The sequence below is a fragment of the Anomaloglossus baeobatrachus genome (assembly GCF_048569485.1).
Source record: "Anomaloglossus baeobatrachus isolate aAnoBae1 chromosome 5 unlocalized genomic scaffold, aAnoBae1.hap1 SUPER_5_unloc_16, whole genome shotgun sequence".
Taxonomy (NCBI): Eukaryota; Metazoa; Chordata; class Amphibia; order Anura; family Aromobatidae; genus Anomaloglossus; species Anomaloglossus baeobatrachus.
The window spans coordinates 794,363-808,890 of record NW_027441791.1 but is presented as its reverse complement, the minus strand read 5'-3'; the positions used below and the strand labels follow the sequence as shown (position 1 = coordinate 808,890).

Here is a 14,528-nt window from a genome sequence, read left to right as displayed (position 1 = left end):
GAACACAGGTACAGATTGTAATCACCTTTTATGACAAGCAGGACTCCATTTGACTATGGTACGACACTCCCAATCAATAACGGGATTATGTAACATCAACCATGGATACCCCAACACTAATCCAGCAGGGAGATTGGCCATTACAAAACAAGAAATAGTTTCAGAATGCAGAGACCCGATCACAAGAGTAAATTTTTCTGTAGCAAACCGAATGAGGTTTTGAGGCAGCGGTGTTTTATCAATTGCCAGGAGTTGAATGGGTCCTTCTAACCTCACTGTCCCTAACTCTAATCTTTGGACCAACTCAGAGTCAATGAAGTTCATAGCGGACCCACAGTCAACAAAGGCAGTAGCAGACCAGACCGACTCCTTGACCCGGAGGTCGACATTCAGAAGTATCTTATTGGAGGAGAGGAAAGGTACCTGATAGTCTGGGCAACCTCCTCGACCGTTACCCAGACTTAGAAGTTTCCCGACGACTGTTTAGCAGAGGGGCAAGCCGGGCAGTCTTTCCTCCAGTGTCCATGGTGTCCACAATAGAAGCACAGCTTGAGATCCCGGCGTCTTCTCCTCTCCTTCTCATCTGGACTGATGGCTCCAACTTCCATCTGTTCCATAGCCGGCAAAGAAGGTGCCCTGGGTAGAGGGGGCGGAATCTCACGCATGGTGCCCCTTCTTTCCCGTAATCTGCGGTCCATACGAACTGCCTCCGTCATCGCATCATCCAAGGTGCTGGGAGGAGGGTGCAGAGCCAAAGCGTCTTTCAGGGAGTCCGAAAGACCTCTCCGGAATTGGCACCTGAGTGCAGAATCATTCCATCGTACCTCAGTGGACCACTGCCGAAACTCTGAACAATATAGCTCAGCAGTGTGATTTCCCTGAGTGAGACACATGATCCTGTCCTCAGCCACCCGTACACGGTCTGGTTCGTCATATATCACCCCGAGGGAGTCAAAGAAGAGGTCAATCGAATGCCGTTCCGGGGCCGAAGGGGGTAGGGAAAACGCCCAGGTCTGGGGACCCCCTCTAAGTAACAACATGATGATCCCCACCCGCTGGGTCTCATTCCCCGAGGACCGAGGCCGGAGAGTGAAGAGAAGCCTGCAACTCTCCCTAAATGTCTGAAATAGATTTTTCTCCCCCGAGAATTTATCGGGGAGCATCACCGTGGATTCGGGGGAGGTCAGTTGGACATCAGTGGGACTATGCTGTCCTACGGTTTGTGAGGTAACTGCCACTGAGGTGGCCCTCGCAGAAGCGGAGACCTCACTCTGCAGCATATTGTGTGAAGCTACCAGGGTGCAATGCTCTGCAGCCAAATCCTGCACCAGCTGCGTAAGATTGGCTACTTGCTCGCACAAGGTACTGAGTGGATCCATTACAGTTTTTTTATGCTGTAAAATTGGATCCCACTACCAAGAAATAAATGTCTTTTTTTTTTTTTCCCTATGGAAGATAAAGCCTATAGAGGCCGGCTATACTGTAATGCTGCCACCAGGGGGAGCCAGAGCTCTGTAGCATAATACACTACACAGAGCAATGAGAACCAGGAAGTGAATTCACAGCATTCTCATGCATTACCTCAAAGCACAGCTGAGAAGCAGAGCATGCAAGGAATAGTCACACAGGCTGGGTCAAACACCGTACGGGCAGAAGCAGGACCAGAGGGACGAGCAAAAGTGGAGTCAAAGTCAGGCCAAGGTCAGTACCGTAGGAAGCAACCAACCGAGTGGGGAAATAGGAGAGGGGACAGAGGACAGGAGGGACGACCAGGGGACAGAACACAGACAAGGGCACGGGGGCACAGGAACAGACAGATCAGGATATCACTCACAAGACCAGCAATCACAGGCAAAGCAGAGCTAAGCTTATAGCCGGCACTGGTTCACTGGAAATGCCAGCTTTTAAGGCATCCAGGGTCTGGAAGTGAGGCTCGAGAGAAGGCTCCGCCCCCTAGCCATGTGGACAGGGAGGCGAACCATGACAAGCAGGCTGGAGAGTATATGAGCAGCATGGGGAGTATATGAGCAGGCTGGGGGGTATATGAGCAGCATGGGGAGTATATGAGCAGCATGGGGAGTATATGAGCAGCATGGGGAGTATATGAGCAGCATGGGGAATATATGAGCAGCATGGAGAGTATATGAGCAGCTTGGGGAGTATATGAACAGCATGGGGAGTATATGAGCAGCATGGGGAGTATATGAGCAGCATGGGGAGTATATGAGCAGCATGGGGAGTATATGAGCAGCATGGGGAGTATATGAGCAGCATGGGGAGTATATGAGCAGCATGGGGAGTATATGAGCAGCATGGGGAGTATATGAGCAGCATGGGGAGTATATGAGCAGCATGGGGAGTATATGAGCAGCATGGGGAGTATATGAGCAGCATGGGGAGTATATGAGCAGCTTGGGGAGTATATAAGCAGGATGGGGAGTATATGAGCAGCATCGGGAGTATATGGGGAGTATATGAGCAGGACATTACCCCATAACAGTGTCAGCAGAAGATCCTCGCCCCATAAGTGTGTCATGACCACATTTTTTGCTTGAACTTTTATTTTCCTATTTTCCTCCTCTAAAACCAGGGTGCGTCTTATGGTCCGGTGTGTCTTATAGTCCGAAAAATATGGTTATGTACTACTTTTATCGGTCGGTTTTACTACTTACATATCACATTTCATGTTGAATTTTTTTTCCTACCCAAATGATATCTCACTTCCCTTATTATAATAATAATAATAATATTTATTCATTTATATCACTTATCTCCATTAATTTTACATATCGGCTCATCTTTTTACCATTCAGGGCCTTATAATATCGGATCCTCTCAGTGGAGATCTTCTATATAAGAGAATTCTCCTGATTGCACCGTGAAGGATGGATATGGACAGGGACAAGATGGCGGAGAGGATATTACACCTCACCCTAGAGATCCTCTTCCGGCTTACTGGAGAGGTGAGAGATTCTGATGACGTCACATTACATCATTCTTATCTATGGGAATAACAGATGGACAGAACTGGAGAGGTGAGGACTCTGGAAATGTCTGTAGTGAGATTTATTACTGTGTCTCTCCATAACCATGATTACACAGTAGTGAAGAAGACCTCTAGTGAGCGCTGTCAGGCCCCTGTGTCTGAGGGATGGGGAAGACCCCTGAGCCCAATCACGGGGCCTCCACCTCACCCCCCGATACATGAGGACATCAATGACCAGAAGATCCTAGAACTCACCTACAAGATGATTGAGCTGCTGACTGGAGAGGTGACACTGCTGGGAATGCTGGGACATTATACAGTAACGCTATGAAGGGATCGGGGGTGACGGTATCATTGTATGTGTCAGGTTCCTATAAGGTGTCAGGACGTCACCGTCTATTTCTCCATGGAGGAGTGGGAGTATTTAGAAGGACACAAAGATCTGTACAAGGACGTCATGATGGAGGTTCCCCAGCCCCTCACACCACCAGGTAATAGACAGGACTAAATACACACGGCCTATAATTATCTGTATGTAAGGAATGAATTCAGTCCCTGTATGTGTCTCCTCCAGATCTATCCAGTAAGAGGACAACACCAGAGAGATGTCCCCGTCCTCTTCTCCCACAGGACTGTAAACAAGAAGACCCCGATGTTCCTCAGGATCATCAGGTAGATGGAGAGAAGGTGCCATGAAATCTCCCTATGATGTGTAGACGGCTGTGAAGGTCTTGTGCTCAGTCTTGTTTTATCCTCCAGTATTATATGTGTTATACTTGTGTAATGAGAGCGGTGGAGATGGCAGGATTAGAGCTGATCATAGATGGGACTTCTCCTCTGTCTTTGACTTTTACAATATTTCTTTCAGGGGGAAGATCTGTCCCATATTAATACTACAGAGACATATGTGAGGGGTGATGAGCGGAGTAAAGAGGAGAGTCCTACAGATAACCGCCCAGGTGAGTAGTGACCACTAAATGCAGAGAAGTCACAGATTCTTCTCAGTCACCGGCTGTGGCTGCTTTATCAGGGTTGTAGTCCGGCCATATCAAATGGTCACCATTCTTCTGCTAGACCACCACATGCGCCTCCACCCAAAACTGTCCACATTATTTTGGGCATTGGACGTTCTTCTGTTGTAGTGAGATCTGTATCAGCCAGATCTTACAGGTAGGATCCATCCTATCACCTGAAATTAGAAGACATTGACCCTTAGGTGCCCAGATCTCTAATCTGTAAAGCCAAATGACAGCGTACGTAGAAAGTGCAGACAACTTAGAAAATCATGGGAAGAAGAATCTAATCTGTATGGTGGACCCCTAAGAGAAAGCGGAGGGTAATGATGCTGGTGACCTCCTAGATTCTTAAGCTGGTGTCACACATAACGACGACGACAACGACGTCGCTGCTACGTCACCATTTTCTGTGACGTTGCAGCGACGTCCCGTCGCTGTCGCTGTGTGTGACATCCAGCAACGACCTGGCCCCTGCTGTGAGGTCGCCGGTCGTTGCTGAATGTCCAGCTTCATTTTTTGGTCGTCACTCTCCCGCTGTGACACACACAAAGCTGTGTGTGACAGCGAGAGAGCGACGAAATGAAGCGATCAGGGAGCAGGAGCCGGCGTCTGGCAGCTGCGGTAAGCTGTAACCAGCGTAAACATCGGGTAACCAAGGGAAGACCTTTCCCTGGTTACCCGATGTTTACGCTGGTTACCAGCCTCCGCTCTTGCTGCCAGTGCCGGCTCCTGCACTGTGACATGTGGCTGCAGTACGCATCGGGTAATTAACCCGATGTGTGCTGCAGGAGAGCAAGGAGCCAGCGCTAAGCGCGGCTCCCTGCTCTCTGAACATGTAGCACAGCGACCTTATGATCGCTGCTTCTGCTGTGTTTGACAGCTAAGCAGCGATCATAACAGCGACTTACAAGGTCGCTGTTACGTCACCGAAAATGGTGACGTAACAGCGACGTCGTTGTCGCTGTCGTTTAGTGTGACACCAGCTTTAGTTTGGTGCCGTGTTCACCAGGTGAATAAAGATTGATTGCTCTCAGTGGGAGAAACAAAATAATAGTCTTGTAGTTGATGAAGAGACCTCAGTAGTCTGGAAAGCTTGCTCTGTAACATCATTTATTTAATTTTTGTTCTCCATTAATAAGTATCATAACTACAAGATTCTTATTGTTTCTCCACTGAGAGCAATGAATCCATCTTCCTAGGATCTCGGCATCTTATTGATGGATCTTCCTTTTCTCCCTTCTGATGAATGTGCTGATAGGGGTGTTTATATCCAAAGTTGGGCACAGGGTAACTGTAACATATGAGGGAGGTTAGAATTTCCCCACAGTGGGTACATAGAGACCGGGCAGCCCACACACAGGTTTTCTAAAATTTAACACCTTCACCCCTGGGGAATTTTAGTTTTTCACCCTTTAACTTCCAAGAAGCATAGCTTTTTTATTTTTCTGTCAACATAGACATATCAAGGATTTTTTTTTTGCCTGATGAGTTGTACTTTTGAACTACACTATTCATTTTATCAGATAGTGTACTGAAAAATGGGGAAAAAATTCCAAGTGCAGTGAAATTGCAAAAAAAAGTGCAATTACACGATTGTTTTTTATTTACCATGTTCATTGTAAGTTCACATGTTCAGCCTCTAATGGTGAGAATAGGCCTGTGCTGAGAGGTAGCCACCAGATGCTATGCCAAAGAGTCTTTGTACTGTGTTGGCTGACCGCAGGGTTCTACGATTGGATACTGACAGTCACAGATGTGGTCGGGTGCAGACGGGATGGCTGGTGTAAGCAGGTGCAGCAGATATAGTAGGCAGAGCTGGTATAGATAGATGCAGGAGGTATGGCAGACACAGCTGGTATAGATAGATGCAGCATCTAGAGTGGATGCTAGGAAACAAACACGTGTTTACCCCTTCACCCCCGGCCACTAAAACACCCTAATGACCGGGCCATTTTTTTTGAATTCTGACCAGTGTCACTTTGACAGGTTATAACTCTGGAACGCTTCAACGGATCCTGGCGATTCTGAGATTGTTTTTTCGTGACATATTGTACTTCATGTCAGTGGTAAATTTAAACCGATAATTTTTGCGTTTATTTGTGAAAATTTAGGAAATTTTGCAAAAATTTTGAAAATTTCGCAATTTTCAAACTTTTAAAATTTATGCCCATAAATCTGAGAGATATGTCACACATAATAGTTACTAAATAAACTTTCCCACTTGTCTACTTTACATCAGCGCAATTTTCGAAACAAAATTTTTTTTCGTTAGGAAGTTAGAAGGGGTCAAAGGTCATCAGCGATTTCTTATTTTTCCAACAAAATTTAGAAAATAATTTTTTTAGGGACCACATCACATTTGAAGTGACTTTGAGAGGCCGAGGTGACAGAAAATACCCAAAAGTGACCCCATTCTAAAAACTGCACCCCTCACTCTGCTCAAAACCACATCCAAGAAGTTTATTAACCCTTTAGGTGCTTCACAGGAACCAAAGCAATGTGGAAGGAAAAAATGAAAATTTTACTTTTTAACACAAAAATGTTACTTTAGCCATAAAATTTTCATTTTCACAAGGGAGAAAAGAGAAAGTGCACCCTACACTTTATAGTGCAATTTCTCCTGAGTACGCTGATACCCCATATGTGGTAAAAATCAATTGTTTGGGCGCACAGCGGAGCTCGGAAGGGAAGGCGCGCCATTTGAATTTTTGAACGCAAAATTAGCTGCACTCATTAGCTAACGCTATGTCGGGTTTGAAGACCCCCTGAGGTGCCTAAACAATGGAGCTCCCCCACAAGTGACCCCATTTTGGAAACTAGAACCCTCAAATAATTTTTCTAGATGTTTGGTGAGCACTTTGAATACCTGGGGGCTTCACAGACGTTTATAACGTTGAGACGTGAAAAGAAAAATTTTTTTTTTACTACAAAACGGTTGTTTCAACTAGGTAGCTTTTTTTTCCACAAGGGCATCAGGAAAAAATGCACCATAAAATGTATTGTGCATTTTCTCCTGAGTACGCAGATACCTCATATGTGGTGGAAATCAAATGTTTGGACACACGGCAGTGCTCGGAAGGCAAGGAGCGCCATTTGAATTTTTGAGTGCAAAATTAGCTGCACTAATTAGCGGACGCCATGTCGGGTTTGAAGACCGCCTGAGGTGCCTAAACAATAGAGCTCCCCCACAAGTGACCCCATTTTGGAAACTAGACCCCTCAAGGAGTTTATCTAGATGTTTAGCGAGCCCCAAGGGGCTCCACAGAAGTTGATAATGTTGAGCCATGAATACAATTTTTTTTTTCACCACAAAGCTGTCACTTGAACCAGGTAGCTTTTTTTTCCACAAGGGTATCAGGAAAAAATGCACCATAAAACGTATTGTGCAATTTCTCCTGAGTACGCAGATACCTCATATGTGGTGGAAAGTAATTGTTTGGGCGGATGGTAGGGCTCAGAAGAGAAGGAGCGCCATTTGACAGCAAAATTGGTTGGAATCGTTAGCGGACGCCATGTCACGTTTCGAGACCCCCTATGGTGCCTAAACAGTAGAGCTCCCCCACAAATTACCCTATTTCGAAACTAGACCCCTCAAGGAATTTATCTAGATGTTTGGTGAGCTCCTTGTACCCCCAGGGGCTCCACAGAAGTTGATAATGTTGAACCGTGAAAATTTATTTTTTTTTTTTAACCACAAAATTTTTGTATCAACCAGGTAGCTTTTTTTTTTTTTACAACGGTATCAGGAAAAAATGTACCATAAAACATATTGTGCAATTTTTCCTGAGTACGTAGATACCTCATATGTGGTGGAAAGTAATTGTTTGGGCACATGGTGGGGTTCAGAAGAGAAGGAACGCCATTTAACTTTTCAAACGCACAGACGCGGTGCACTGATCGGCCGCTGCAGGACGCACGGTCGGATGAGATACAAAAAGCGTTGGGGATACGGAAAAAAAAAAGTCACGCCAAAAATTGAGCAGGGATGCCGATCTGTTATGTGCATCCCTGATCAGCGCTCGGCGGGACGCACGGACGGATGCGATACAAAAAGCGTCGCGAATACGGAAAAAAGTCACGCCAAAAATTGAGCAGGGATGCCGATCCGTTATGTGCATCCCTGATCAGCGCTCGGCGGGACGCACGGACGGATGCGATACAAAAAGCATCGCGAATACGGAAAAAAGTCACGCCAAAAACTGACCACGGATGCAGATCCGTTATCTGCATCCCTGATCAGCGCTTGGCGGGACGCACGGACGGATGAAGTGTAAAAATTGACAGGATACAAGAAAAAAAAAAAAGTTATACTCACAGTACCAAGAGGATCACTGACCAGAAGAGCTGCAGAGGAACAAGAAGGCAGTGAGATGGACAGCTTTACACCAGCAGCAGGCAGGACGTTGGACAGATCAGCAGAAGGACCCAGCGATGGAGGCAGATGTGATCGGGCCAGTGAAGACCTCGGACGACCCGTGAAGGCAGGTAAGAGGACGTCGGGGGGGCAGAGGGAGATGGGGAGAGGGGGGGGACAGAGAGAGGGGGCGGAGGAGCAAAGGCAGAAGGAAGGAACCTTGGAAGCAGAATAGAGATGACAGAGGAGGCAGGCAGATCGCGTGGGTAGCAGATCGGGATGCCGGGGGGCAGATCGGGGGGGGGCAGGGGCCTTCACGGGAGCGCGCAGGGGCCTTCACGGGAGCGCGCAGGGGCCTTCACGGGAGCGCGCAGGGAGCGGAATACTTACCATTGGAGCAGGAGCGGCGGTGACAGTACCAGCCACTCCACGCTGCAGACATGTTGGGGGAGGGTCCCCAGACCAGGACAGGCCTGGGGAGGGCGGCCACCCGCAGATCAGACCACCCCACTGCACACTGATTGGAGCGATTGCGCGTCATAGCACGATCGCTCCAATCAGTGCTGCAGGGGCTGAGGGCGACATGTTGGAGATCCATCTATGATCTGCTGTAGCTGCTACAATAGATCATAGCAGGATCTCATAGTATCGCACTAATTCGGGCATTATTTTTGCCGAAATTAGTTCGAACGATGTGGTTGGCGGTTCAGATTTGAACAGCCAATCACATCGATCGCCTATGGGGGGTGGCGATGCCACCCCCCCTGGGGTGAAGCAAAGGTCCCCTGCTGTAAGAAACAGCAGGGGACATCATTTGAAAGCTGTTGCTATGGCCACGGCAATCAAATGAAGTTTAGGCCATAAAATTACGTCCCTGGTCATTAAGTCACGTTAAAATAGGACGTAATTTTACGGCCCGCGGTCGTGAAGGGGTTAACACACACAGCATACGACTCAGCAAGCAGCACGGTAACTGACAACTATCATTGCATCTCTAAGGATAGACCACATTGCCCAAGCACGTCCCATAGGGGGAGGATGCCTTAAATACCTATTACCTCTTAACCATAGGTTGGGAGGAACTTCCGGGTTAGGTGCATGCTGGCCCTTTAAGAATATCTGAGCGTGAGCTAAGCGCAGTCCTAGGAGACCTACCCCGGGAAAAGGTGCAGGACAGTGCGGGGACGCTGGTAACAGCGTTACAACCTATTTTATAAAATATATCTTTAAATTTGTATATATTATTGAAGATAACTTTTATTCTTGACAGATGACTGTACCAGGAGATTAGAGGCACAACTGACATCTTCAATTTTTAAATCAGATGACCTTGATATCATACAAGATATAACTGAAGTGAATGACTCTATTCCAGATATATCATCTTCCCTTTACAGCAAAGATTTATTATCTGATTTTATTAAACAAGTCCTACCTTCTGATTCATCACAGACTATTAAGAAATATAAATGTCACAAAAGCAGCATTAAAAATCAAAGTGCTCTTACAGCAAATAAGCCATTTTCAACTTCAGAATATCAAAAAATTAATAACAAAAATGACACAGAGGAGAAAAGAATTTCTTCAGAATCTGTTAGTTATCAGATAACTCACACGGGGGAAAAGCCATTTGCATGTTTAGAATGTGGGAAATGTTTTGGCAATAAATCACATTTTGTTACACATCAGAGAACTCACACAGGGGAGAAACCATATTTATGTTCAGAATGTGGGAAATGTTTTGCACATAAAACAACTCTTGTTACACATCAGAGAACTCACACAGGGGAGAAGCCTTTTTCATGTTCAGAATGCAGGAAATGTTTTGCAGATCAATCATGTTTTGTTAAACATCAGAGAACTCACACAGGGGAGAAGCCTTTTTCATGTTCAGAATGTGGGAGACGTTTTACCCAAACATCAAGCCTTGCAAGTCACCAAAGAATTCACACAGGGGAGAAGCCTTTTTCATGTTCAGAATGTGGGAGATATTTTAACCGAAAATCAAAACTTCTTACACACCAGACAATTCACACAGGGGAGAAGCCTTTTTCATGTTCAGAATGTGGGAAATATTTTGCATATCAATCAGATCTTGTTAGACATCAGAAAACTCACACAGGAGAGAAGCCTTTTTCATGTTCAGAATGTAGGAAATGTTTTGCAAATCAATCAGGTCTTGTTAGACATCAGAGAACTCACACAGGGGAGAAGCTTTTTTCATGTTCAGAATGTGGGAGATATTTTAACCTAAAATCAAATCTTCTTACACACCAGACAATTCACAAAGGGGAGAAGCCTTTTTCATGTTCAGAATGTGGGAAATGTTTTGCAAATCAATCAGGTCTTGTTAAACATCAGAGAACTCACACAGGGGAGAAGCCTTTTTCATGTTCAGAATGTGGGAAATGTTTTGCAGATCAATCAGCTTTTGTTAGACATCAGAGAACTCACACAGGGGAGAAGCCTTTTTCATGTTCAGAGTGTGGGAGAAGTTTTACACAAACATCAAGTCTTGCAAGACACAAAAGAATTCACACAGGGGAGAAACCCTTGACATGGGTAGAATGAGGGAAATATTTTGCACACAAATGGATTCTTTTTAAACATCACAAATCTTAAAAGTGTAGAAGTCATTATCATACCTAGAAGGTCAGAACTGTTTTACTTGAAAATTATAATTTGTTGACCTCTAAGAACAATTCACATGGGTTACTTGAAGCCTTTTGAAGTAGAGGTAATTAAACATCTAATGCAATTTTTGACTTCCCCACTATCTCCTCTCCTTGGTATTGGTGGAAAAGGTGGGGTGAAGGGAATCACTCTTTTTTTTTTTTATTGGATATTTCTATTACATTCTTAGAAACCCGTATCCCTTATTTAAGCCTTGCTAATTGGGAAGAGAGCGGCATTTCTAAATTTGCAGCTATTTATAGAGAGTCTCAGTTAACGTCCTTTTCGGAGATGGTTGAGAAATTTTGATTACATTGAAGCTGTATTTATCAATACCTCCAAGTAAGACATCTTAGTACAGGACCTGATATTGGGTACAATTCACCTCCTCTCGATCTACATAGACTTTTTCAAAAGAGGAATATAATATTAAAGGGGTCTCAATGTTATATAGTTTTTTAAGCTCCCCATTGGAAGATCTGAAGTTGTCATACGTGATAAAATGGGAGGAAGAGCTGAAAACATTCTTCCCTCAACAATGGTGGGCGCCTCGGAATAGACTTATAGGACCTCCGCTTGTATAAAATACCTAGAACAAATTATATAAATTCATACAAGGTGGTATCTGTTTTCAGGCAAAATGGCTCTGATGATCTGTGATTACTCCCCATTCTGTTGGACAGCCTGTCTTCAGAAAGGCACGCTGGGGCATGTATGGTGGTCCTGTCCTAAAGTTATGGTATTTTGGGAGCAGGTGTTTGTTCTAATTTCATCTGTAACTGGTGTTCGTGTAATTATGGATGATCCACTGGCAATCCTGAATGTAGGACTTGATAACTTCCCCTAAAATGTGAAACCTGTTATTGCTGATATACTTACCTTGGCCAGACGATGTCAGGCTATAAAGTGGAAACTCCCTTCAGTTTCCTCGGTTGAGGAGCTTGTCAGGAAAATTAATACTCATTTTCATTATGAGTTTACACTTGGCCATAATGTAGAGAGAAGAAAACGAATTCCGAAAAATTGGGGAATTTTCATTACATGCTATTTGTCCCACGGGATTTTGATGTACCGGTATTTGTATTATTGACTCCTACCTATAAAATAGACCGAATTGGTGTCTTCCCCTTCCCCCTTTCTTTTTTTTCATCTTTTTTTTCTTTTCCTTTTTCCTTATTTTGCTTTGTGGTGGTTGTTAATATTATCGTAGTGTTACTTCGATTGTGATATGTATCGATTGTTTTGTGAAAAATTGAAATAAAATATATATTGGAAAAAAAATTCACATGTGGAGAAAATATAAATTTGACAAATTGAACAAGAAAACACAAACGTGACAGTAAAAGTAAACGAACGGAAAGCACGTTAGAAGTTACATTAGAATTATACATGCAGTTACTAATAGATGTCTGTTTTCTAAAAATCAAATAAAGCAATATTCCATGTGCATCGAACATTTCACATTGTTATATTTTTATTTTCCTATCGCCACGACAGCACCCACTTGAGAGAGGGGTCCGCCCCTTCAGGACGGGAAACCTACAGATAAAAAAGGGCGGTCCCTCTCCCTCATCAGTTAGTTTCCTGTCCTGATGGATCGGAACCTATAGGTACCTGGGCTCCAGTAGTGTCCGTGCGGTGTCTGCGGGAATGGCGGAGCTCTGGGTCTGAAGGCACGGTCGGTGGAGCTCCCGTGGTGGACTTCGCCCTCCTAGTGTTCCTGCGTTGGTTGTCTCTGGTCCGGGTGAGGCCGCCAGGGGAACCACGTCTGCGGGAGGGTAAGTGCTGCTTCCCTCATGGCTACCCGGTGACTTCCTGAGATAGCGTGGTCGGGCAAGGTGCTCTCCCTACTGCGTCGCACGTGTGTCTGTACTGACACTTCCAAGTTGCGCACGGCCGTGCACGCGCGGGGAGGGTGACCCGGATGTGCCTGGCTGCGCGCCTGCACGCTGGTTGGTCACCGCAGCTGTAACTTGTAAGTGCTTGTGAGCACTTCCGGGGTATCTGATCCGGAGGAAGAGACGCTGGAGGGGGCTGTGGGGTCCTCCATCTTAAAAATGAAGTTGAAACCTGACAGAGTGGTGCTTGCTCCGACCCTCTCCAGCTATGGACAGCCCGCAATCACCCCCATCCCGGGATACTACTCGGGAACCATCCCAAGCTCCATCCAAGCGAAAAAGCAGCAGTGCAGATAGTCACTCCAGAGGGATTACTACAGGTCGCAAGAGGAAAGAGGATCATGAATATCTCGGTTCTCAACCCTCTAGAATCGGCCAGACAATCACCTCGTCTCTGTCTCTAGCTCCGGTATCCGTCTTTCTTGCTATGGGTGAGTGATCTTCGTGAAAGTACTCCAATAGCTAATGTCCCCCTTCTTGTCTATAACTGTGTTTAGGTACATAGGAAGTGTTCCGCCGAGCAGAAAAATAAAGAATGGCCCTTGTGTGCCTGAAAATTACCCAGTTCTTATAAAAAAAGACTTTGGGAGCCCTGTATCAAGCAGACTGTATGGGAAGAAGCCCCTACATCCTATCCCCAGCAGCAGATCTTAGGGAACTTATCCGCACCAAAGTTCAGTCATCTTTAAAATCGTTAAAGGGATCAAAAAAACATAGGAAATAAATTACTCGCCCTGATTCATCCTCAGCCCTTAGTTCGGAAACCAAGTCGAACGTTTCTTACTCTGATAGTTCTTCCTTCTCAGATGAAGCAGGGAAATCGTGCTTTCCTCTGGAGTGGATGGATGGCCTTGTCAGGGCTGTTCGCTCCACCATGGGGATTCAGGATACCAAACCTACTAAGTCCACTGAGGATACTAATTTCGCAGGATTATCCCAATAGAAATGTAAATCTTTCCCAGTGAACGATACAATTAAAGCCCTAATCAGAAAGGAGTGGCAGAAGCAGGATAATAGGGGCTTTCTTCCATCCTCTTCTAAAACACGATATCCCTTTGATGATGATGATGATGATGACCTCTCTCAATGGTGTAAACTGCCTAAAGTGGATGTGGCAGTTGCAAAATCTTCTAAAGGTGGTGTCACACAGCGACAACGACAACGACGTCGCTGCTACGTCACCATTTTCTGTGACGTTGCAGCGACGTCCCGTCGCTGTCGCTGTGTGTGACATCCAGCAACGAGCTGGCCCCTGCAGTGAGGTCGCCGCTCGTTGCTGAATGTCCAGCTTCATTTTTTGGTCGTCGCTCTCCCGCTGTGACGCACAGATCGCTGTGTGTGACACCGAGAGAGCGACGAAATGAAGCGAGCAGGGAGCAGGAGCCGGCATCTGGCAGCTGCGGTAAGCTGTAACCAAGGTAAACATCGGGTAACCAAGGTGGTTACCTGATATTTACCTTCGTTACCAGCCTCTGCCGCTCTCACGCTGCCAGTGCCGGCTCCTGCTCTCTGCACATGTAGCTGCAGTACACATCGTGTAATTAACCCGATGTGTACTGTAGCTAGGAGAGCAGGGAGCCAGCGCTCAGTGTGCGCGACTT

The 14,528-nt window shown here is 45.7% G+C and overlaps 1 pseudogene; it reads left to right on the top strand.

The window, feature by feature from the left end:
* The first annotated feature begins 5,841 nt into the window (after positions 1-5,841).
* Positions 5,842-14,528, top strand: part of LOC142258884 (uncharacterized) — a 106,670-nt pseudogene continuing 97,983 nt past the window's right edge.